Source organism: Mirounga angustirostris, unplaced genomic scaffold, assembly GCF_029215605.1.
Source record: "Mirounga angustirostris isolate CCGP_5_RB_7025 unplaced genomic scaffold, mMirAng1.0.hap1 SCAF_3, whole genome shotgun sequence".
Lineage (NCBI taxonomy): Eukaryota > Metazoa > Chordata > Mammalia > Carnivora > Phocidae > Mirounga > Mirounga angustirostris.
The window spans coordinates 101516403-101528551 of NW_026991711.1; the positions used below are offsets into that span (position 1 = coordinate 101516403).

The window sequence follows — 12149 nt, forward strand, 5'->3', positions numbered from 1 at the left end:
ACTGGAAATATAAAGTACACATCAAAATTTGTCACACGAATGAGCTATCCACTATACTAGGGAAACAAAAATACACACCGAATTTTGAAGATTTAGTATGAAGAAAGGTATGGGAGCTATTTCATTAATGATGTTTAATATCAATTACATGTTTTATAATAATATTTTGTATATATTGGGCTAATAAAATACATTAGTAAAATTAATGTCACCTGTTCCTTGTTACTTTATAATGTGGCTTCGAGAACATATAAACTGACATAGTGGCTCCCATTATATTTCCTTTGGATGGGGCTGGTCTAAATCCTACTCATATTCTGTGTGTCTGCGTGTGAAGGGTCCCCATTATTTCTGCCAGTGTCACGTAAAAGGCTTCCCGGAACTTCTCTATCTCTCCCCTTCCCTTCCTCCCTCTTTCCACCATTCTTTTTGTCTTTTTCTCTTCTTTCTCTCTCTCTCTCTCCCTCCACACTCCTTTTCTGTCCGCTTGCAAGGAGTCTGCGAGCTGAATCCGCAGAAACGGGAATGTTAAATCATTTGAATCATGACAGGGCTGCTCAGAGAAGAAGGTGGCTGGTGCTTTATACTAGCTCACAAACTTAGGAAGTTAATCACTACTTGCAGTACCTCTTACTCTTTCCGCCCTAGAAGATTCTGGGTTTATTGTTTTGTTTTTGTTGGGGGGCGGTGGCATAGCTTTTTATAAGCTCCTGGGGAGGGGCGCGGAATCGCACATCCTTCTCTCAACGCTGCCTTGAAAATGGCCCCGCTGGGGAAGCGCAGTGGTCAGGTGGTCGCTGACCGGCATCCGAGTCGTCTGGGGGTGAAAGTGCAGATTCCTGAGCTCTGCGCTGCTGGGTTATGCCAGGAAAGAGGATGCATTTGCACCCAACAAATCAGTAAACACATGTGCCTGCTGGTATGGCAGTGAGCCTGGTATGCCTCAGTTTCCACTTTGGCAAAGTGCCGCCTGGCTTGCGAGAGCTGTGGGGAGAAAGGCTTTTGAGGACAGCGGCTGTCCCGGGGAGGGGAGGGTCGGCCAGTGTGTCTCGCAGACACAGCTGGTCCTCCCTGCCCCCTGGCACCCAGCACCTGAAGAAGGCTTGTCCTTCTTGCTTTAGCACTGAAGCGAAAGGCCAGCAGGAGGGCAGATGGTCGAGAGTGGCCAGTACAGAGGTGAATGGTGAGGGCTCTGTGGTTAGGCAGTTGGGGTGCCCGGCCTGGCCGTGCCACCTGTCAGCTGTGTGACTTTGTGCAGTTGCTATGACTCTGTGGGTCCCTTCCCCCTTCTGCACGTGGTTGTAGCTCCGGACGGGGCTGCCCTGGACACTGCATGGGAGCCTTGGCTACTGCTCTGCTACCATCACTAATGTTCTCCTAGACTTCCGGCGAGTGCCGGGCTCGGATCAGCTGGGAGGGCCCTGCTGACTTCATGGTTTGAGCAAGGAGCACCTGTGAGCCCCGAGGTAGGTGTGGGCAAGGGGAAAACGGGACAGCTGGAGCCGGTGAGGAAGCCCGGGGCAGAGAGCCTCCTGCACTGTCGGAGCAGGGTCGGTGCGTCGGCAGCTCTTCGGAGAGATGGGGGCCCTGGTGAGGCAGCCCACTCAGCTTCCTCACCCTGGATTCTGCCGAGCCTCCCCTGGCCTGCGTCAGAGGAAAAGCCTGTCCTTGCACCAGGTGAGGGGGTGAGATAAGGACCTGTGTGCTCCAGCAAGCCCAGGGCGGTGAGGAGCCTGCTGGGCCCTGCCCTGGTGGCCGGGCTGGGCCTGGGAGCCACGGGAAGGAAGTGAAGTCATTTTCCAGCTCAGTGCAGTAAGGCCGTGGCCGAGAAGAGACATATTTCTGGTGGAAACCTGGTTACCTGGTAACTCCTGTAACTTCAGACTGCTGGCCTTGTGCTCTTCCTCTGCCCTCTAGCAGTTGAGACCCGGGCCAAGGATTCCCCCTGCGGGGCCCAGGACAGGAGCTTGGAGGAGCGGAAGCTACGAACCCCCCGGGGCCCAAGGAAGGGGGAGAGTGAGAGCACCAGGCCTCTCTTTGCTCTGACTTCCCCTCTCAGTTTGCAAAAACTTGCAAATTGATCTGAAAAGAGTAGAGTTTATTTTTCTTTGCTGTGAGGGTCTGCTCCTGGCTGGAGGCTGCCTTTGGTGGGGTTGTAACATTTTATCCACTTGTTTGAATACTCATTTCATATCTGTGGATTTTTTTCCTCTCTCTGCACTTTGGCCTCTTTTCGGTTAGACTGATTTCAATCACAGATTCATTTTTAAAAAAGTAACCGATAGTACCAGTGTGTTTCCCTCTCAGGAATGGCCTTGCTAGTGTTATGTGTAAATATGAATAGCTATGAATATTTAGAGATCGGGGAAGCTGTAAAAATGAGGATGCACACATTTGCCTTGAGGAAATGAATCTCCTTGCAGCTCTCAATGTGGTTTTTTCTTTTTTTATATGCATTCCCTGTGTGAGTACTCTGGCTGATGACCCAGAGGTGGGGGCTGTCAGCTGAAAGGCCGGGGCCTGGTTTATGAGCTTAAAGAATGTGACCGGAAGGACATGACAGATGTGAGCAAGGAGCATGAGGATGTTTTTTCCAGTTGTGTTTGGATTGAAATCATATTTAGCAAATGCCACTAATTGAGTTGCTCACTCTGTACTGGGAACTTGAGATCTATTCCCTCATTTAATCCTTAGACCTACTTTTTGAGGTTGATTATTTATCCTATTTTATAGATACAGGTCGTGAAGCTTAGTGGTTGAATAATTTCCCCCAAGGTCCCACAGTTGGGATCTATTGAATAGAATTGGGATTTGAACACAGGTGACTTTTATCCTCATAACCATGTTGTTTCAACTATACTACATGTCCCCTTAAGGAGACTTATAACAGGAGAGCGGTAAAGTAACGTTTATTGACCATCTGCTGGATGCTGGGAGCTAAGCTAAGTGCTTTACCAGTGTCTCTTGAACTCTAAGTGCCCCTGGGGGTAGGTATTAATATTACTTGGGTTTCACAGAAGGCCAAAGGGAGGCCTAGAGGTGTAAAGTTCCTTACCTGGTACATGGTGGAGTCCAGACCTGGGCTCCTGCCTGCATCATGGAGCCTCCATGGGCTCCTGGTGAGCAAACTGTGTATTGAAGGGGTCTTAGCAGTCTGAGAATCCAGTTGGAGTAATGGGCTTACAAGCATGGATTGGAACTTGTTTTTTTTTTTTAAGATTTATTATTTTAACGGGGGGAGTTCGAGAGGAGCAGAGGGAGAGTCTTAACCAGAGTCCACTCTGAGTGCGGAGCCCAGTGCAGGGCTTGATCCCACGACCCTGAGATCACAACCTGAGCTGAAACCAAGAGTCAGACGCTTAACCAACTGTGCTACCCAGGTGCCCCGGGATTGGAATTCTTTTCAGTGGATTATCAAATATTTAAGAAGCGGCGGTTTTGTTTAAGTTTCTGGGTCTAAGATTCTGGCTCCTCAGAGATACAGAAAACTCTGACACGCCCTGCTCTTGAGGGGTTGGCATTCTGGTTTTGAGTGTTACCACACAATGGAGGGAGCCAGCCCTTCAGGTCTGGGAGAGTGTCCTGGAGTCGATGTTTGTGTTATGGAAGGGGAAGTGCATGGATGTGTTGGGGGCAGGGAGAAAAGAGACCAGTTGGCTTGAGCAAAGCAGTCCTTCCCGATTTCGGAGGGCCTAAGAGGCCAGGGTTTGATCTTCGAGATGGTGGCCTAAGCCACCTTGTTGAAATGGAAAGGCTGGTGTGGGGGTGTTTCTGAGGTTCATCCTGCAGGTTGTCAGGAATGGATTGCGGGGGAGGGGGTTGAGGGGGGAGAAAGGTCCACCAGGTTACAGAGCTATTGTTGTGAGCCACTGAGCAGGAAAGGGTGAATGTTGGAAGTTTCATTAGGGTTAGTAATTCAGTGGGCTCTGGTCCTTCAGCGAAGGTGAGTAATGCCCGGATGACAGGCAGGAATGGGCCTTACTCGTGTGACTGAGGTGGGAGCCCAGAGGAGAGAGGAACATTTATCCAGCATTAGATGACTTTCCTAGGGTCTAAGAGAGGAACGTGTGAGTTTATTTCCTCTTCCCTCCACAAGGATGAATTGATTTGTATTTTTATTAGAAAACTCTCTACCTTGATTTCTTGTCCTAGTTCCACGGAGTTCCCATTCATTACTTTATCATTGTGGTGAGAGAGGTCCAGGTCCGCCCTGTATATGATCTTGAGTCTGGGACTGTCAAGGGGAGTTACCTGAAGGAGTTGGCATTTAGATTTGGGTCCATCACTTTATAACCCATGTTGGCAGCTATGAAGACTGGCTTGTCTTGGGCGTAATGCCCAGACAGCAGGGAGGCTGGAGGAGGAAAGCAATGAAGAACTGACGAAGGGAAGAAATACTATGTGCTGCGCACTTGTAGGTTGTAGAGATCAGAGGTCAGATCAGTGACCTTGATGTTTATCACTCTGGGTGTTGTACCCCAGGCTGTTCCAATTTAATAGTAACCAATAGTATATTTCAGGATCTCTGCCTAGATTGGAGCTTCGCAAGTTTTTAATTCCTGGAAAGCTTTGAGGTAATTCCTTCCAGGTCAGGTGTCACTGAGGGGACGGAGGCTCTCTCTTCTAGTCTGCTGTCAGACTGTCATTGTCACCAAAGGCTTGTCTCATTTGCTGATGATCCAATTTTTAGTGAAACAGTTGGGTGAGAGTGATTTGAGAAGTGGTTTCCTTGCATTGATTTCTTTAATAATTAGAAATAAGAGCCCAAATTTGGGGACTGTGTCTTGCCAAAGAGGAGCAGCAGAGATTAACTTCTCAAGCAGAGAGTGCTTTGGTGAGGCCGTGCCTCAGGGACACCGCCGTGTGGGTGACCGCGCATGTGTCCGCAGTTGCTGCTGAGTCTGTCCTCACCCACAGTTGCATCTGGTGGTTATTCCCGAATGGAAGGGCTGATGATGATTGTTTCTTCTCCTTTCTGTCCCCTTTCTGTTCTCCGAGGTCAGTCCACTTGCTTTATTTATAAGTTTACCGAATGACCTAACTTGTCAAAGGAATGTCATTCTTTCAAGGATGTGATCTGAAGACACGTAGGTATGACCGCAGTTAGTCTGATGGCACCCTTAGTGAGTTCTGTGGGGAAGAGGCTCTGTCCTCCTGCACGGTTTTGGTAGGATATTAGATGAAAAGATGCTGTCCTGAGAGATCTCTGCACCAGCACCGCCCAGCAGTACTTATGCCATGATGGAGATGTTCTGTCAGTAGCGTCCAGTAGACCAGCCACTAGCCACATGTGGGTATCGGGCACCTGCAATGTGGCTAGTATGTCTGAGGAACTGAATTTTTTATTTTATTTGGTTGTAATTGATTTCAGTTAAGCCATATGTAGTGAGTGGCTCCCATATTGGGCAGCACTGCCGGAGAGAGTGGCCAGAGATGACAGATTGCTGCATTAGGACTTGGATATGGGTCTCAGTTGGGCAGGCTTGTTTGTGAGGGGAGGGTTAAGACACAGCGTACTCTAGTGGACATTAGACTGTCAAATGGATAGCATGGAATTGTGACATTGTCTTTAAATACTGGGATGCAAACAAGAATTGGGTCAGTTGGAGCTGGAGTAGGCAGGGAAGTTTCTTGGAGGAAGACGGCACATCTGTAGCTTTCAGGTCTTCTGGAATAATGTCTAGGCAACCATAAATGTTCTATTTACTCTTGCTTTAGGGAAGCAGTGCGTATGGACGACTCCAGGCTTGGGAGCTTGACAGATCTATGTGAGGATGGGGGTCGCTTATGCAAGCTAGGTAGTTTTCTGAACCTCAGTTTCTTCACCTGCAAACTGTGTAATTATACCTCAAAGAGCTATTGTTATGTTAGATAACTTATACAAACTGCCTAGTGTCTTGGTACCTAGCGGGCTCTCAATTAATGTAGGCATCACTATCAGAAATAGGATTAGCACATATGTGCATACTGAAACTGCATGTCAAGCCTGAGTTTATGCTCCTTTTTATCCTCTGAAGAAGGAGACCTATCTGTTCAATACGTATTGACCTAGGAGTCCTAAGATTGTTGCAGAGAGTCTAGAAAAGACAAGGATATGGAGAGGCCAACTAATATACAGAAGGACCCTTGGAAAATGGAGAATTGTAGTGTGATGAATCAGTTCATGTCTTCAGTCAGTGGTAAGGGCACAAGTTGATGGGTGCATAGTGCGGTCTTCAGAACTCCAGGTTTTTCTCCCCACCCCCCCCACCTCACCCCCCGCTTCTGGAGGGGTATTCACTGGAGCTTACAGCTTAAACACTTTGCGTTTCTGGGCATTTATTTGCATGACACCTTGGACGCATCCTGGAGACAATCCCATTATCATTTCCTTATCTGCGTCCTCTGTTTACTTGAACATAAGGTTGACTGAGTATCTTACAAGAACTGAACATTGTCTTCCAGACATCATTAATCTCACCTTTCTTATCTAGCCTAAGTGTGAAATTAATCAAAAAGGAAAGGGAAATTAATAATTTGCCGGTATTCACAATTCATCAGGAGACCTCACAGCAAGTATGAAATTAACTTCTCCAAATTAATACACACATCAACAAATTAAAGGTATGGAAAAGGGTTATTTATTATTTAGGAAATGCTCCTTAGTGCTTCCTGCTTTGATAATTAGATGATGGGTAGTGTCTGGTGATAAGACCGTTGAGTATTGTGAAGTTACCTTAGGACCATAGAATGCATTAAATCAACTTCCACCCCTCCCCCTCCCCCGTATTTCACTTAGATAAATGAGATACAGCCAGATGGCTAATGCATACTTGTTTCCTGTCCATTGGAAAAGGTGTGCCCAGACACTTGCAGTTTTGATCTCTATTGACAATAAGCGAAATTTGATCCTGGGTTCTGTGTTTCCTTGTTATGACATGTGGTATGATCAGTTTCAAAGGGTACGTTGTTGTGAACACATTATGGGAAAGAATGGAGTGTTGTAATTATAACTCTCTATTACAGCTTTTGCTGAGGTTGATAAAGGACAAGCTTTTGTTCCTGAATTGTTCCTGTAATTACATCAGAAATAACAGGCAGCCGTCACCTTCCATTAGGGGTGGGAAAGAAGGATTCTTACTATTTACATCAGAAATAACAGGCAGCAGTCACCTTCCATTAGGGGTGGGAAAGAAGGATTCTTACTATTTAAGAAATCCATTAAGGTGCTGCGTGAATCATCATCAGCCTCGTCATGAGGAATTAAAAATAAAAGGAACAGCTGACATCATCCTATAGCAGGTTTTATGGATCTGAGAAATGCCAGATAGTTTAAGGAAAAGAGCTGTCCTTAGTGATGCCCCAGTCCACGTGTTAATAGCCTATTGGTAGTGGTTCTCAAACTTGAGCTAGCATCCGAATCTCCTGGGCCGCAGCCTAGAGTTTGTGATTAAGGAGGGGGTGTGGTGAGGTCTGAGATTGTGCATTCCCAGCTTCACAGGTGATGTTGATACTGCTGGTTTGAGATTGCATGTTGAGAACCATTAGGCTAAGGGACAGGTGTATCTTGGGGGAAGGTTCAAGAAACTGAACTCTAAGATTAATTCCCCAGTGTCTGTTAAAATAATCTTGATGAAAATACAAATTAGTCTTTGGGGTGGTGTGCAAGCTTCGTCAAGGGCATCTGCTCTTTGTGACGTTGTGAGTGAACATGAACAACAGGTGCAAACATAGATGAGTGGTCTCCTGTCTCTCCTGGCCCATTGTCCTCCTGTCTTGGCAAAATCTTGGATAAACTTGGATGGATACCAATGTCTTGAGAACTCAGTTTAGTGATAAATTCTCAAGTTGCAAGGTTGGAATTTTTTTTTTCTTGTCAAACACACTTTACGTGGGGACCATCTGTAGGAGAACAGTCGCTTTAGCTAAGGGTATTCCAAGTCCCAAGCCACTGAATCGTTGTCATTGTCACACCTGCCTGGCAAAGTAGCTGTTCACAAGATGAAAATATGCATCACGTGTTACCAGTGGCTGTGGTTCTAGGTTTCTGACTGGCTCTAGAATGGCCTTTTATTATCCTGTTAACTTACTATCCTATTCTAGCAGTAGCAACCACAGCAGTGAGAATCACCGGTGTTTATGGAGGGCTCACTGCCTCTCCGAGGTGGTGGCTGTGCTTCTGGCTGTGTGGTGTTAGCTCGTAGGAGTCCCACCGCCGTTCTCGGAAGGAGGTACCGGGGCACAAGAAGATGGGGGCTGGGACAGCTTGTGAGCGTTGGACTTCTCTATTTGAGTCCAGGCAGCGTGAGCAATGTGGGGCAGATTGAGATTTGGCTCTACTTTGGGGAACTTTCAGTGGCAGTGTGATGAGAGGCCTTGCTGAAATGGAAAGATGCTAGAAAGTTTTGAAGTATGTTGCAACCAAATGTATTTAAGGTTGTATAAGTTCTGAGGTCGAGGGTCATTCTAGATCTTTGTAACGGGGCAAAATTTCACTATGTGATGAATTGAGCTGCTCTGCCCCACATAAGATGAAAACTTTCTGAGGCCAGTATTGCAATTATGGGTTGTTGTTTTTTTTTTTCCCCTATGTGACTCTGTTATTTGGTAAGGAAGATCAAATGACTTAAAGCTTATAAACATGTTCATGATTTGTTTCTCGCATGCACCAGTAGATGGTCTTAATCATCTGAAATTATTTTTGTAAGCATGAAGATACTTTGAGCAGAGCTCTACACTCCCTTCCCACTATTTTCTCACAGGAGTAAGTCTACCGGACAGCTTTGGTGCTGTCCATGAGCCACTTTGCTTTACTAGGTTCTGGAAAATGAGAGAGGGAAAGACTGCTTTGAGCTATGTCCATGTTTTTTTTTGGCATCAAGATTCCGAGATTCTCTGTTTGGAAAGACATGGTCCATAGGGAATAAGAGGGTGAAAAACTTGAGTGTAAATTTGAGAAGGGGATCAGTCTGACAGCTTCTGGTGCAGAAGGGCATAAGGAATGAGGTGTGAGACCCCTGGGTCTGAAATTGGCCACCGTTGTCCTCTGTCATTGGATCCAGAGGACGTACTGCAGAGGTGGTTCTTCGAACATGTGAGGCAAGAAACTCCAATGCAGATTCCTCATAGAATGCCACCCTAGGGTGCAGAGCTGGTCAAGTAGGGTATTTTGCTTGTGGGCCATTTGTAATATCTTTTCTCCAAAATAACAAAAGAAAGGGCTAAAATGTTGGTTGAAAATGGGATTCCAGTTTTTCCTACCTACTTTTTCACCGACTGTCCCCTATGATCGCTGCCTTATTCTTTGTAGATTGAATTGAATTCCTGTGATGCTTTACAAATGCATTCATAGTTTAGGTGTAATTAAGAGAGGAAAGAGAAGCATAAGCTCAAGAAGAGCGTGAGGGAGCCTCTTAATCTCCAGAAAATAAACGTTTGGGTGAAATCTTGGAGAAAGCTGTGGAGTGGTGCTGTTTTGAAAATGAGGAAGGAGAAAGGATATCCTTCAGTGTTTTCTTGATCTAGAGACCTGGCTAGAAGTAGTTACAAATTTTCATTAATGGTATATATTTGGCTCCGCAGGAAATGATATTTAGGATGAGTTGAACATTAAAGCTTTCCTGAGGATAGACACGAACGGCCTTTTGGTTTCATGGTGACCATGAATTTTGCTGATGATAGAGCCAAGGGTAATGCAGTAGTTCTCATATGACTCAGGGAGTAGTTGTCTGATGCTTCAGAGGAAATCAAGATTGAGTTCTTACTTAATAGGAGTATCATTGAAGAAAACATTGAGATTTGAAAATGTTGGGGGAGGTAAAGTTGAACTTTTTTGGGGGTGGGGGTGGGGAGGAGGACACATCCGGAACGTTTTTTGAATCTTACAGTCTAACTGCTTGATCCCAGCGCTCACTCGATTCCCAGCACTCACTTGGAGAATTGTCCTGTAACACACTAGTTGAGATGTTGATGAAAACATACAGTAAAGAGTAAAAGCACTGAAAGTCAGCCTGTGTCATTTAGGTCTGAGGCACATGGGTATTCTTTTTGTTAGTGCACACCAATACGCGTGAATGAAGGGGTTTGATACCAACCAAAATGCTTAGGATTGTTTTCTTTTTTTTTTTTTTTTTAAAGATTTTCTGTATTTATGAGAGAGGGAGAGAGAGAGAGCACAAGTGGGGGGAGGGTCAGAGGGAGAGGGAGAAGCAGGCTTCCCGCTGAGCAGGGAGCTCCGATGCGGGACTCGATCCCCGGACCCCAGGATCATGACCTGAGCCGAAGGCAGACACTCAACCGAGTGAGCCACCCCGGTGCCCTGTTTTCTTAAAATATATCTTGATGGGACTTGCTGGAGTTAGCAGCTTTTTCTGTGTCACAGTACTGTGTTTCCAGAAACCATTCCTTCACCTCAGAGCTGTGTCCAAAGGGAGGCTGGTATAAAGAGGGGGCCATGTGGTCATTGGCATTGACTCTTCTTTCTAACCTCCGTCCTTCTTGAGTAAACATCTGTGAGGCAGGACTGCTGGATGTGGTTGGTGGGTTGGGAAGGACTGCAGGTGGAGCCCGCTCTCCCCAGTTGCCCCAGGGCATGGCTCTCTGGTACCGCTCAGATTGTTGACACCAACACAGATGTTCATGCTGCGAAGGGTGGTTGTGTGCTGTAGACCGTACAAAGAGGGAACTGGCTTGTTTTGATTAAAAAAAAAAAAACAAAACTCCAACATTTTCTAGCAGAACCTGGTGCATGCTCTACTGTCAGGTCCTTCAGTGGTCAGAGCAGTTGGTTAGCCTTAAGAACACTTTTGGGCAGGGGCGCCTGGGTGGCTCAGTTGGTTAAGCGTCCCACATCGGGCTCCCTGCTCGGCAGGGAGTCTGCTTCTCTCTCTGACCTTCCCCCTCTCATGCTCTCTCTTTCTATTTCATTCTCTCTCAAATAAATAAATAAAATCTTTAAAAAAAAAAAAAGAACACTTTTGGGCAGTCAGCTTGGAGATGGGTCTGTGCAACATGTTTGTTTTTTCCTCCCTCCTTTCCCCTTCTCTCCTTCCCTCCCTCCCTCCTGAACTCTTTTATAATTCTCTGCTGATAAATTCCAAGAGTATCAGAAACATGCTGAAGATATCTATTAAAGGACATGTACCCCTCTTTTCTTTTATAAAGGAGTATTACAGAAGGAAAATACTAGCTTTATCAGCACATAGTAGATCTGTTTCTAAAATACTTTTCACTCTTTTTATTTACTTTTATTCCTCAAGGTGAAGTTGCCGCAAGTAATCTGTTACATTTGAATGAACAGGCTTGTAATTCAATTGGGTTTATCTCCTGTTGCAAACTCCATAGTTTTTTGTGATAGAGCTATCTGTTTTTAAAATTGTGTGTGTACATATACTTGGAACTGTATGTGTATATTAATGCAGTCTGGTCTGGAAAGCATTAGAATTGGTAAAAGCTTGGGTTTAATGCCTCCTGAGACTTGGAGCAAAGAGCAGTTTTGTGCAGAAGCTTCATCTTCGCTAAATGTAGCCTTACTCCTGCTAAACCAATAATGGATGGATTTGGATCTTAACACATGAGATAATACAATTTTTTTTTTTTTAAGGTAAATGCCTTTGGGTGTTGAAGTGATAGGGCCTCCCAGCTAGCTGTTCTTAGGTTATTTCTTTTTGGGAGACTATGTTGAAAGGCAGTTGGGTTGCAAAATGGGAGAAGCAAAGTCCATAGAAGATCTTTGTCAGCCTGTTTGCAATAGATCAAGTTGTTAAAGAGAAACTTAAAAACGTCTTTGTCCTTGTGATTTCAGGAGTGATTACTGTTCTAAAGTGGACATTGGAGAGGATCCATTAGGCCATGTAAGTACTGAAGTAAGCAGATATCCATGTGGCTTAGCACAGACCCAAAATATTTGCCCTTGGGAGGGAGAAGATCCAGTAGCTGAGTCAGATGTTAACATTTGGAAGTGTCAAAATACAGACCCCAAAGGGCTGAGGGGTGGCTCTCCCAGTGCCACCCTAATCCTCAGGGGACATCTCCGGCTATCTGGTGAAGGCCTGGTGGAGTTTAATCTCTTGGGATAATTGGGCAAGGATATTTTATCTGTCTAGAATTAGTAAAGTGACTGGAGCAGAAGGCCATTTATTGCTTTATTCCATCATGATCAAACACGACTT

General features: G+C 45.6%; 1 protein-coding gene across 7 annotated transcripts in view; it reads left to right on the forward strand.

The window, feature by feature from the left end:
- MGAT5 (alpha-1,6-mannosylglycoprotein 6-beta-N-acetylglucosaminyltransferase) overlaps positions 1-12149 on the forward strand; it is a 336998-nt gene that overhangs the window by 34124 nt on the left and 290725 nt on the right. For 5 of the 7 annotated variants that reach the window (XM_064586440.1, XM_064586441.1, XM_064586438.1 and 2 more), the window contains exon 2: positions 11783-11831. The exons of the other annotated variants lie outside the window; for them this stretch is intronic. The gene's annotated coding sequence lies outside the window, so the exon portion shown is untranslated. The remainder of the gene's footprint in view (positions 1-11782; positions 11832-12149) is intronic. 7 annotated transcript variants of the gene reach the window in all.